The sequence below is a fragment of the Mandrillus leucophaeus genome, unplaced genomic scaffold (assembly GCF_000951045.1).
Source record: "Mandrillus leucophaeus isolate KB7577 unplaced genomic scaffold, Mleu.le_1.0 Scaffold765, whole genome shotgun sequence".
Taxonomy (NCBI): domain Eukaryota; kingdom Metazoa; phylum Chordata; class Mammalia; order Primates; family Cercopithecidae; genus Mandrillus; species Mandrillus leucophaeus.
The window spans coordinates 1,065,914-1,077,284 of record NW_012108308.1 but is presented as its reverse complement, the minus strand read 5'-3'; positions in this window follow the sequence as shown (position 1 = coordinate 1,077,284).

Genomic DNA, 11,371 nt, shown 5'->3' with positions numbered 1-11,371 from the left:
AAAAAAAAAAAAAAAAAAAGGGAGGTCGAGGCAACAGAGAGAGATGCCATCTCAAACAACAACAAAAACGAAAACATGCAGTATGGGCCTCCCTTATCTCTGTCCCGGATTCACTGTAATCTCCAGGGCCTCCATCTCCACTTTTGTAAAATGGACCTCGCTAGGGTCTCTTCTGGCTTTAAGTCTATGGAAGTGTACATAAGTGTATAAGTCTACGAAGTCTTTGCTAAACCGAACAGAACAATAAGAACTTGAGTCTGACAGCCTGTCTGAACGCCTCCCCACTCAGCAGCAAAATGTATTTCTGTCTTGACATCTAAAATGGAAGCTTAATTGCCAATAAGTGGTTGACAACTGGTAAATGCATTTTGGGTAGATTTAGAGAAACTAAATCTATAATGTACATCAGAACATCAGAAGCTGCTCTAGGAAGCCGGCTTCCAGGAATGAAGTAAGGCGCCTACAGGTGATGGGAGGACCCTCAGCCTGGCTGGGAAACCCGTGGGGCCCGGGAATGGCCGCCCCATTCTCCAGTCCTTCAGTAAGAAGTGACAGCAAAGACAACATGTGCCATTTATAAGAGGTAGGGACTCTTATTATCACCAAATCACAGGTGGGGAAACTGAGGCATGGTTGCCCAAATTTTTAAAAAATTATTTATTTGTATTTACTTAGTAAAAAAATTTACCTCCGCCTCCTGGGTTCAAGCGATTCCCCTGCCTCAGCCTCCTGAGTAGCTGGGACTACAGGCATGCGCTACTACGCCTGGCTAATTTTTGTATTTGTTTTAGTAGAGATGGGGTTTCACCACGTTGACCAGGATAGTCTCAATCTCCTGACCTTGTGATCTGCCCACCTCAGACTCCCAAAGTGCTGGGATTACAGGTGTGAGCCACCACACCAAGCCAAAAAAAAATTTTTTTTTTGAGACAGGATCTCAAAAAAAAAATCTTGAGGTTGCAGCCGATGCTGGAATGCAGTGGTGTGATCACGGCTCACTACAGTCTCAACCTCCCTGGCTCAAGTGATCCTCCCACCTCAGCCCTCCCAGTAGCTGGGACTATAGGCATGTGCCACCATGCCTGGCTAACTTTTGTATTTTTTGTACAGGTGGGGTTTCACCATGTTGCCCGGGCTGGTCTGGAACTCCTGGGTTCAAGTGATCCTCCCGCCTCAGCCTCCCAAAGTGCTGGGATTGCAAGTGTGAGTCACAGTGCCTGGCCCCAAATCAAATAATTAAGGTATGGTGGAGCTGAGACCTGAACCAAGCATTCTGGCTCCAGAGCCCATGCTCTTTTTTTTTTTTCAAGATAGAGTCTTGCTCTGTTGCCCAGACTGGAGTGCAGTGGCACTATCTCGGCTCACTGGAACCTCCACCTCCCAGGTTCAAGCATTCTCCTGCCTCAGCTTCCCAAGTAGGTGGGACTACAGGTGCACGGCACCATGCCCAGCTAATTTTTGTATTTTTAGTAGAGATGGGGTTTTGCTATGTTGGCCAGGCTGGTCTCAAACTTCTGACCTTAGTGATTCGCCTGCCTTGGCCTCCCAAAGTGCTGGGATTACAGGCTTAAGCCACTGCACCCAGCCAGATCCCATGCTCTTAACATCCATAATCTACTGTCTTCCAGGATAGCTCTGAAGGAGTTCTATTATTATTTCCAGTTTATGAAGGAGGAAACTGAGGCTCAGAACGATGAAGTGACTTCCCCTAAGGCTGCAGAGTGTGTAAATGGCAATGTCAGGCCTCAATTTCTGGTTCATGTGTTTTCAAAGCCCATGCTGTTCACCATTGTCCCATATTGCCTCTCTTGGTCAGTTACCAAACGGTTACTGTGAGCCCCACTCTGTGCTAGCAGCAGCTGGGAGACAATGTAGGAGAAGATGTTGGAGAAGGATGCACCTGTCTTTGCCCTGGAGCTGCTACTAATTCACTGTGTGACCTGAGGCAAGTCAGAACCTCTCTGTGGGCCCCAAGTCCCATTTGTAATCGAGAGGCTGAGTGATGACCCAGACTGTGGCCAGGAAACATCTGATGACCCAGGATAAGGATATAGGGCTTGGCAAAGAGCAGAAGAAGAGACTTTAGATGATCAGACTCCCAAGGAGGACAGAAGACCTTCAGGGTGGAAATGACCCAAAGCTTAAATCAGAAAAGCCCCCTTTCTCCATCCCTGTTTCCTCACTTCTTCCCAGAGGAGAAAGATCAGAAAAGGAGGTGAGAAAAAAGGGCTGGGGAAAGGTCGGTTAGTTTTCTGTGACTACTGTAACACATTTCCACAAACTTGGTGGCTTAAAACAACAGAAGTTGCCAGGTGCAGTGGCTCACGCCAGTAATCCCAGCAATTTGGGAGGTCGAGGCGGGAGGACTGTTTGAGCCTAGGAGTTCAAGACCGGCCTGGGCAATATAATGAGACTTGCTCTACAACAACAATAAAAAAAAAAATTCAAAAAAATTAGCCCATGTTGTGGCATGTGCCTGTGGTCCCGGCTACATGCGAGGCTGAGGCAGGAGGATCGTTTGAGCCCAGGAGGTTGAGGCTGCAGTGGGCCATGATCATGCCACCGCACTCCAGCCCAGGTGACAGAGCAAGACTCTGTCTCAAAAAACAATAGCCAGGTGTGGTGGCTCATGCTTGCAATCCCAGCGCTTTGGGAGGCCGAGGTGGGTGGATCACATGAGACCAGTTCAAGACCAGCCTGGCCAACATGGCAAAACCCACTCTCTACTAAAAATATGAAAATTAGCTGGGCGTGGTGGTGCATGTCTGTAATCTCAGTTACTGTGGAGGCTGAGGCACAAGAATTGCTTGAACCCGGGAGGTCGAGGTTGCAGTGAGCCATGATTGCGCCACTGCACTCCAACCTGGGCGACAGAGTGAGACTGTCTCAGCAACAGCAACAGCCACAGAAGTTTATTTTCTCACTATTCTAGAGGCCAGAAATCCTAAATCAAGGCAGTACTTCCTAAGGAGGCTCAAGGGGTGAGTCTATTCCTTGCCTCTTCAGCTTCTGGTAGCTGGTGGCCTTCCTTGGCTTGTGGCTGCTTTGTTTCTTCTCTGTCTTCACATGGCCTTCTCCTCTATCTGGCCAACGTCCCTTGCCTTTCTCTTATAAGGTTACTTGTGATTGGATTTAGGGCCCACTGGGATAATCGAAGATAATCTTCTCAATCTCAAACCCTAAACTTAATTAAATCTGCAAAGACCCTTTTACAAAATAAAGTAATATTCACAGGTTCTCAGAATTAGGATATAGTTTTGGTTTTTTGGTTTTTTTTGTTTTGTTTTTGATTTTTTGAGACAGGATCTCAGGCTGGAGTGCAGCGGAGTGATCATAGCTCACTGCATCCTTGAACTCCTGGGCTCAGGCCATCTCCTGCCTCAGCTTCCTGAATAGCTAGGACCACAGGCATGCACTAACATGCCTGACTAATTTTTAAATTTTGTAGAAATGAGATCTTGCTATGTTGCCCAAGCTGGTCTTGAACTCCTGGCTTCAAGCGATCCTCCTGCCTCAGCTTCCCAAAGTGCTGAGATTACAAGCGTAAGCCACTGTCTCTGGACTGGACATATTTTGAGGGACAATTTTTCAACCTACTAGAGAGGGGAAAGAAAGAGAGAGAAATGAAGTTGAAAGAAGGGGAAGGGCACCACGAGCACTGATTTAGGAGCTGCTTGTCTGTGCCAAAATGTCGAGTAATTGCCCTCTACTACCTGGTCTTGTTCCTCAATCAGTCCGTACAAATCTCTAGGATGCTCCCAGCTGGAAGGTCCATATTCTGCTCCTCTGGGTCCCCCAGTGCTTAGCAGCAGCTTTACAACACTGGCTGGGCTTGCTGCGGCAGGAATCCTAACAGACAATGTGGGATAGGTATAGGGGTTTGGAGACCTGGGTTCTGGGTCTGGCTGTGCTACCAGCTCTCTGTCGGCCACGGAGCCAGACACGGCTCTTCCCCGCGCCTTACTCCTGTCCACACACTGCTGCCCATGCTGCTTTCCTCTCTTGGGTGTCTTTTCCACCCTCTATCCCTTCTTCAATCTCAGCTTCCCTATGTCTTCCAGAGATCCTTACCTAACTCCCAGGGTGGGGCTAGCAGCTGACACCCTGACGATGGGCAAATACATTTTGTTTTGAGTGGCTTAAAGAGACTAAATCTATAATATCCTGGAAATGGCCTGTTTCCTTATCTGTCATCCACAGAAACCCACCAACCCATGAGTACCTCAAGTGGCCAAGAGCCTGGAGTCTGACTGCTTGGGTTCAAATCAAGGCTCTGCCACTTACTATCTATATGGCTTTGGGAAAGTTACTTACCCTTTTTGTGCCTCAGTTTTCTCATCTGTAAAATGAAAGTAACAAGAATAACATCTGTCATCTAGTGTTATAATCATAACTAAATGAGCTGTTATCTGTAAAGTGCTTAGGGCTGGGCCTGCCATGAGGTAAGCACATATTTAATGCTAATTATCATCATCATTATTTGTATCCTCAGGGTCAGGCACACAGCGGACTGGTGAAAGTGTTGATAGAAATCAGGTGATTTCAAGGTTCTTTCCAGTTTATTTATTTATTTTTTTTTTTGAGACGGAGTTTCGCTCTTGTTGACCAGGCTGGAGTGCAATGGCGCAATCTCGGCTCACTGCAACCTCTGCCTCCTGGGTTCAAGTGATTCTCCTGCCTCAGCCTCCTGAGTAGCTGGAATTACAGGCGTGCGCCACCACAACCAGCTAATTTTGTATTTTTTGTAGAGACAGGGTTTCTCCATGTTAGTCAGGCTGGCCTTGATCTCCCGACCTCAGGTGATCTGCCCACCTTGGCCTCCCAAAGTGCTGGGATTACAGGCATGAGCCACCGCACTTGCGCTTGGCCTAAGTTCTTTCCAGTTCTGCACATGCTTTTTTTTTTTTTTTTTTTGAGACAGAGTTTTGCTCTGTCGCCCAGGCTGGAGCGCAGTGGCGTGATCTCAGCTCACTGCAACCTCCACCTCCCGGGTTCAAGCGATTCTCCTGCCTCAGCCTCCCGAATAGCTGGGATTACAGGTGTCCTCCACCACGCCCAGCTAATTTTTGTATTTTTAGTAGAGATGGGGTTTCACCATGTTGGCCAGGCTGGTCTAGAACTCCCGACCTCAGGTGATCCGCCTGCCTCGGCCTCCCACAGCGCTGGGATTACAGGCGTGAGCCACTGCTCCTGGCCTAAGTTCTTTCCAGTTCTGCACACGCCCCAAGGTTGTGCCAGTGGCGAGATGGAACAGGGAAAGCCAGGCAGCAGCTACAGTGGAGTAGACAGTGATTTGAGCACACGCAAGCTTGGACCGGTGGGGAGCGTGGCCAAGCGCCACATCTGCGATCCTGGTTCTTTGCAGAAACCATCCTGCCTCCTCTTTCTTCAGCTTCAGCCATCCCCTTTAGGTGTTGGCTGAGGATTCACTGTCTGAAAGCTGTCAAGAGCCTGAGCAGGTCAGCAGGTGACCAGCCCAGAGGAAGCCCTTTCTTCAGTTTCCTCAGGTGGCCACAGTGGTAAGTGACACAGGAGGAAAGAGGCTGGGCCAAAAAAATGCCTGCAGCCTTGCAGGGAGACCTGGAGTCTGCTGTGAGTGAGCAGTTCCCTCCCTCCCATGTCCCTCCCCACACATGTTTTCCCACAGGTTGCAACCTTTTTTATTTTTATTTTTGCCTTCATGGACCAGTCTTAGGAACCTCTGGCATCGACGGATGGAGAACCAGAAACACACATGATTTGGGAGGCCTAAAAGATGATTTTTGTTATTTTATTTATTTGTATATGCTCTGCTTAAAAAAAAAAAAAAAATTGATTCAAAACACCATGAGGCTATTCAGAGTGACCTAGCCTAGGCTGGCACTGGGCAAAGTTGTGTTTCCATCTTCCTGCCCCCAGGGCATACACCTTCCTAACCCAGGTCCCTAGATGGTGGCCTCTCTCAGCTGCACACCAGCCAAACCCAGCTGAGGGTTGGCTTGTCTAGTGATCTTTCTCAGAACTATTTACATTTGAGAAGCATGGGAAACCCCAGCACCCCACTCCTTCCAGGCCACAGTTCCCAGGAGCCCAAAACTCTGGGAGATGGTACCAGATAATCTTTCATACATTCAATCAACAAATGTTTGCTGGTGCCAGGGCTGGAGATACAAAAGAGAAAATGAGGATCCCGCCTTCAAAGCCTCACCAGTTATTGGGGAGATGTGTAAGCTACCAATAAGATAATTATAATAATAGAAAAGGTAACAAAACGCCACAGAAGGCCAATAACAGGAACTGACATTTGCTGAACTCCTGTGGCTGGGAGCTCTGCTATGAACCTTTATCATCCACGAACACACTGAAACCTCACAATGACGCTGTGAAACCCCCATTTTACACATGAGCAAATTGAGGCTCTGAGAACTACAGAAATCTGGCACAGGTCCCACCGCTCATAAGTGACTAAGTGAGATCTGTCAGGCTGAACTCTGTCTGAAAAGACAGGGAGGCTTCATGGAGGAGGCAGCTTTTAAATTGAGACTTGGAGGATGAGTAGGAGGTGGCCAGATCAAAAAGTTGAGGGAGAAGAGAGAGACAGATGACAACGACAGCTGGTGAGAACCAATGAAAACTCAGCAACTTTAAGGAGTAGGGGAGAGCCACTACTCCTTCTTCTTCTCTTCACCTCCCATGGTCCAGAGTTGCTCACCCCTGGTCCAGAGCCTGCCCAGGGCATTCACACCCGCACCTGGAAGCCCATGTCATCTGCGGAGGGATGTTCTCTTCCTTGCTTCCCTAGCTGGGAGAATTTCTGGGAGGCAGAGTGACAAGAGAACCTGTTCTGGGACTGCCATGGTCTGAATGTTTATGTCCCACCCCCTCGATTCCTATGTTAAATCCTCACTCCCTATATGATGCTATTAGGAGGTGTGGCCTTTTGGAGATGATTAGGTTTGGGGATGGAGCCCTCATGGTGGAATTAGTGTCCTGTTGAAAGAGACCCAAGAGAGACCCCTCACTCCTTCTACCATGTGTGAACATGTTAATGCTCTATTTAGTAATGTATTAAGATACATGCAGTTAGAGCAAGAACTAGTTTAATGTTAATAACCAAGTATCATAATTATTATTACTTATTACTTCTAGGCTTAAACTTGACTTAGGGCTCTGGCTAGGAGAGAAAATATTTTTCAACCCATTTTTCACCTCTTAAGAGTCTAAAACTTCCTAGGATGTATCTCTAAATATCTCTGTGGGGATTCAAAGCATCTTAGCGGTGAAACTCCTTATACGTGGCTTTCCTAAGGAGCCAGTGGTGTCCTCATAGCCATAAAGTCTAATCTGAAGATATAATGGAGGCACGATCTGGGTCTCCTTGCTATGTTCCCATCTGGGCCCTCACCAGACACTGAATCTGCCAGTGCTTTGATCTTGGACTTCCTGGCCTCCAGAAGTGAGAGAAATAAATTTCTGGCTGTTTGTCTGTTTGTTTGTTTGTTTTGAGACAAAGTTTCACTCTTGTCACCCAGGCTAGAGTGCAATGGCACAATCTTGGCTCACTGCAACCTCTGCCTCCAGGGTTCAAGTGATTCCCCTGCCTCAGCCTCCCAAGTAATTGGGATTACAGGCTCTTGCCACCATGCCCAACTAATTTTTGTATTTTTACTAGAGACAGGGTTTCACCATATTGGTCAGGCTGGTCTCAAACTCCTTACCTCAGGTGATCCACCTGCCTCAGCCTCCCAAAGTGCTGGGATTACAGGTGTGAGCCACCGTGCCTGGCCAATTTATGTTGTTTACAAACTACCCAGTCTATGGTCTTTTATTATAGCAGCCGGAACAAACTAAGACAGGGACCAAACCCGCCTGGGTTCAAATCCCAACTTTGCAACTTCCTAGCCGTGTGAGCAAGTTGCCCTTCCCTCCATGAGCCTCCATTACTTCATCTGTAACAGGGGATAATAGGATCTCCTAAGCATGATTAACCGAGATGAGGTAGGCACATCTCCAGGCAGTGGACATAGCACAGTAAATGGCAGCTGTTTGTTATTAGGAGGTATGTGTAAGAACACTTCGATTCTAAGTAGTTAATTTGGAGACTGAAACATTTTCCACGGGAGCAGATGCCCAGTGGCGCTAATGACAATCTGTGGGCAAAAAAAATCTCCGCAGGATGCACCCAGGATTAAATCAAATGAGGTAATTCATGGATAGAAAGTGCTCAGACCAGTGTCTAGCATGGACTGGGTGGTGCTCCAAAAATGAGAGCTCTGCCTGATATTTACAATTCAACAAGCTTTCTTATGGAGACTTAAAATGGCTTGAGCACAATGTAAATAACCATGGTTTACAGGAGATATTTTTTCAGGAATTCATCTCATGTTCTCCATCAAGGGACCCCTTGTGCAACCAGTTTATCTCTTTTTACAAACCTTATTAGGTTCTGTCTGTGTACTGTCAAGAAAAGTTACTTTTTGGCAAGCTTGAACGGGAAAAGGGATATGATTGCTTTAAAACCAGAGATCTGGTGTGTGAGGTTGCCATGGAGACAATTTAATGTAAACTTTATTTTACAGCATGCCCAGATAAGTAATTGGTCAGGAGGGAAGGGGAGAAGCTACAAGCAATTTCCTCCAAAAAAAGAAGAGAAAAAAAAACCACTAGAGAAAAGCTAGCAGATGAAGAGAAATCTTTTTCCACTCAGGGAATGGCAATTAAAAGGTTCGTGCTTCTGGTAAGGGCAGAAACTGCATGATTTGGCGCTTTCTTTCCTTTCTATTTTTTTCTTCTTTCTGTGGATTGAAATACGGGGGGGGGAGGAAATAGGAGTAGAGAAAGAAGAGGAAACAGCAAAGCTGATAGTACTCCCAATTGAAAGGATATAGTCTTTATGGCTATGAATAGGACAGCATCGGCTCCTAAGGAAAGCCATGTATAAGGGCTTTTATTGCTAAGGGGTTTTTAAGCCCCACAGAAATTTAGATATACATCCCAGGAAGTTTTAGACTGTTAAGAGGTGAAAAATTGGTTTAAAGATATATTCTCTTCTAGCCAGATCTCTAAGTCAAGGTTAAGCTACAGTAATAAATAATAGGTAAGAATTGGTGATACCTGGCTATTTATATTAAATGAATTCTTGCACTAACTACATATATCTTAATATATTATTATATAGAATATTAACATTTTACTAGTGTTTTATTGGTCTTTTAAAATTCTTTATTCTTTTTTTAAATTTTTATTTTTTAGAGACGGGGTCTCATTTTGTCACCCAGGCTGGAGCGCAGTGACACTATTGATCAAAGCTCACTGCTGCCTCAGATTCCTGGGCTCAAGTGATCCCCTCACCTCAACCTCCTGAGTAGCTGCAACTACAGGTGCACACCATTATGTCTGGCGAATTTTTAAAATTTTTTGTAAAGACAGGGTTTTGCTGTGTTGCCCAGGCTGGTCTTAAACTCCTGAGCTCAAGTGATCTTCCCACCTTGGCCTCCCAAAGTGCTGAGATTACAGGTGTGAGCTACCATGACTGGCGAATTTTTAAAATTTTTTGTAAAGACAGGGTTTTGCTGTGTTGCCCAGGCTGGTCTTAAACTCCTGAGCTCAAGTGATCTTCCCACCTTGGCCTCCCAAAGTGTTGGGATTACAGGTGTGAGCCACTGTACCTGGCCAGTCTTTTGCTTTTTATTTATTTATTTTTTAGAGATGAGGTCTGTCTATGTTACCGAGGCTGGCCTTGAACTCCTGGACTCAAGGAATCCACCTCCTTAGCCTCCCAAGTAGCTGGGACTGCAGGCACATGTGACCACACCCAGCTCATTAGTCTTTCTTTTTTTTGAGACGGAGTCTCGCTCTGTCACCCAGGCTGGAGTGCAGTGGCGCGATCGGCTCACTGCAAGCTCCGCCTCCCAGGTTCACGCCATTCTTCTGCCTCAGCCTACCAAGTAGCTGGGACTACAGGTGCCTGCCACCACGCCCAGCTAATTTTTTGTATTTTTAGTAGAGACGGGGTTTCACCGTGTTAGCCAGGATGGTCTCCATCTCCTGACCTCGTGATCCTCCTGCCTCGGCCTCCCAAAGTGCTGGGATTATAGGTGTGAGCTACTGCGCCCGGCCTCATTAGTCTTTTTAAAAAGCAAGGTTTCTCTATTCATTAACCACTCCATTCACTAACTAATCTTCTGCTAAGCTTTTGAGCCATCAGACAGTTGAAAAATATTTATTGAGTGTTTAATGTTTGCCAGAGCCAGTGCTAAGCCCATGGGTGTAGTAGGAGGTAATCAAAGTAGGCAGGGGCCTTTCCTGAATGGATTTTAGTCTAGAAAGGAAGGCAAATCGTCGATGAAAAATATATAATTGTATTATAGTTGTGGTAAAGGCCAAGAAGCGCAAATCCAAATGATGTACAATGCTGTGCAAACAGAATGTGAGAAGTATGAGTCTAAAAGCAAGTATGAAACATCACTCAGTCCAAACATGAGTCTCAGACCAAAATGTGAGTCTCAGAACCAAGAACTGGAATCCTGTGCACATGCCTTCCAATTCTGCACATTTATGTATTTATTTTCATTTATTTATTTTTGAGACAGGGTCTCACTCTGTCGCCCAGGTTGGAGGGCAGTGGCGTGCTCTTGACTCACTTCAACCTCCCCCTCCCAGGTTCAAGCAATTTTTGTGCCTCAGCCTCCCGAGTAGCTGGGACCACAGGCATGCCCGGCTAATTTTTGTATTTTTTGTAAAGACTGGGTTTGCCTTGTTGCTCAGGCTGGTCTCAAACTCCTGATCTCAAAGTGATCCACTGGCCTCAGTCTCCCAAAGTGCTGGGATTACAGGTGTCAGCCACCATGCCCTGCTTTTTTTTTTTTTTTTTTTTCCAAACAGAGTTTCATTTTGTCACCCAGGCTGGAGTGCAATGGCACGATCACGTCTCACTGCAGACTTGACCTCTTGGGCTCTGGTGATTCTCCCACCTCAGCCTCCCGAGTAACAGAGACTACAGGCCTGCAGACCACCATGCCCAGCTAATTTTTGCGTTTTTTGTAGAGATGGGGTTTTGCCATGTTGCCCAGGCTGGTCTTGAACTCCTTCAAGAGGCAGGAGCTTTCTGCCTGCCTCAGCCTCACAAAGTGCTGGGATTATAGATGTGAGCCACCCTGCCTGGTCTAGAAAATTTAAATTTAAATTGTTTGTTTGTTTATTTTAGTGTCCATTATATGCAAGGTACAAAACAGACATGATCCTTGTACTCAACAAGCTTGTACTCTAAGTGGGGAGACAGATATTGAGCCCTTATTATGGGCCTGGTAACAGGTGAAGAACTTATATGTATTATCTCATTTAAACTTCACACTAACTTTATCAGATAGGTACTATTATTACCCCCATTTGT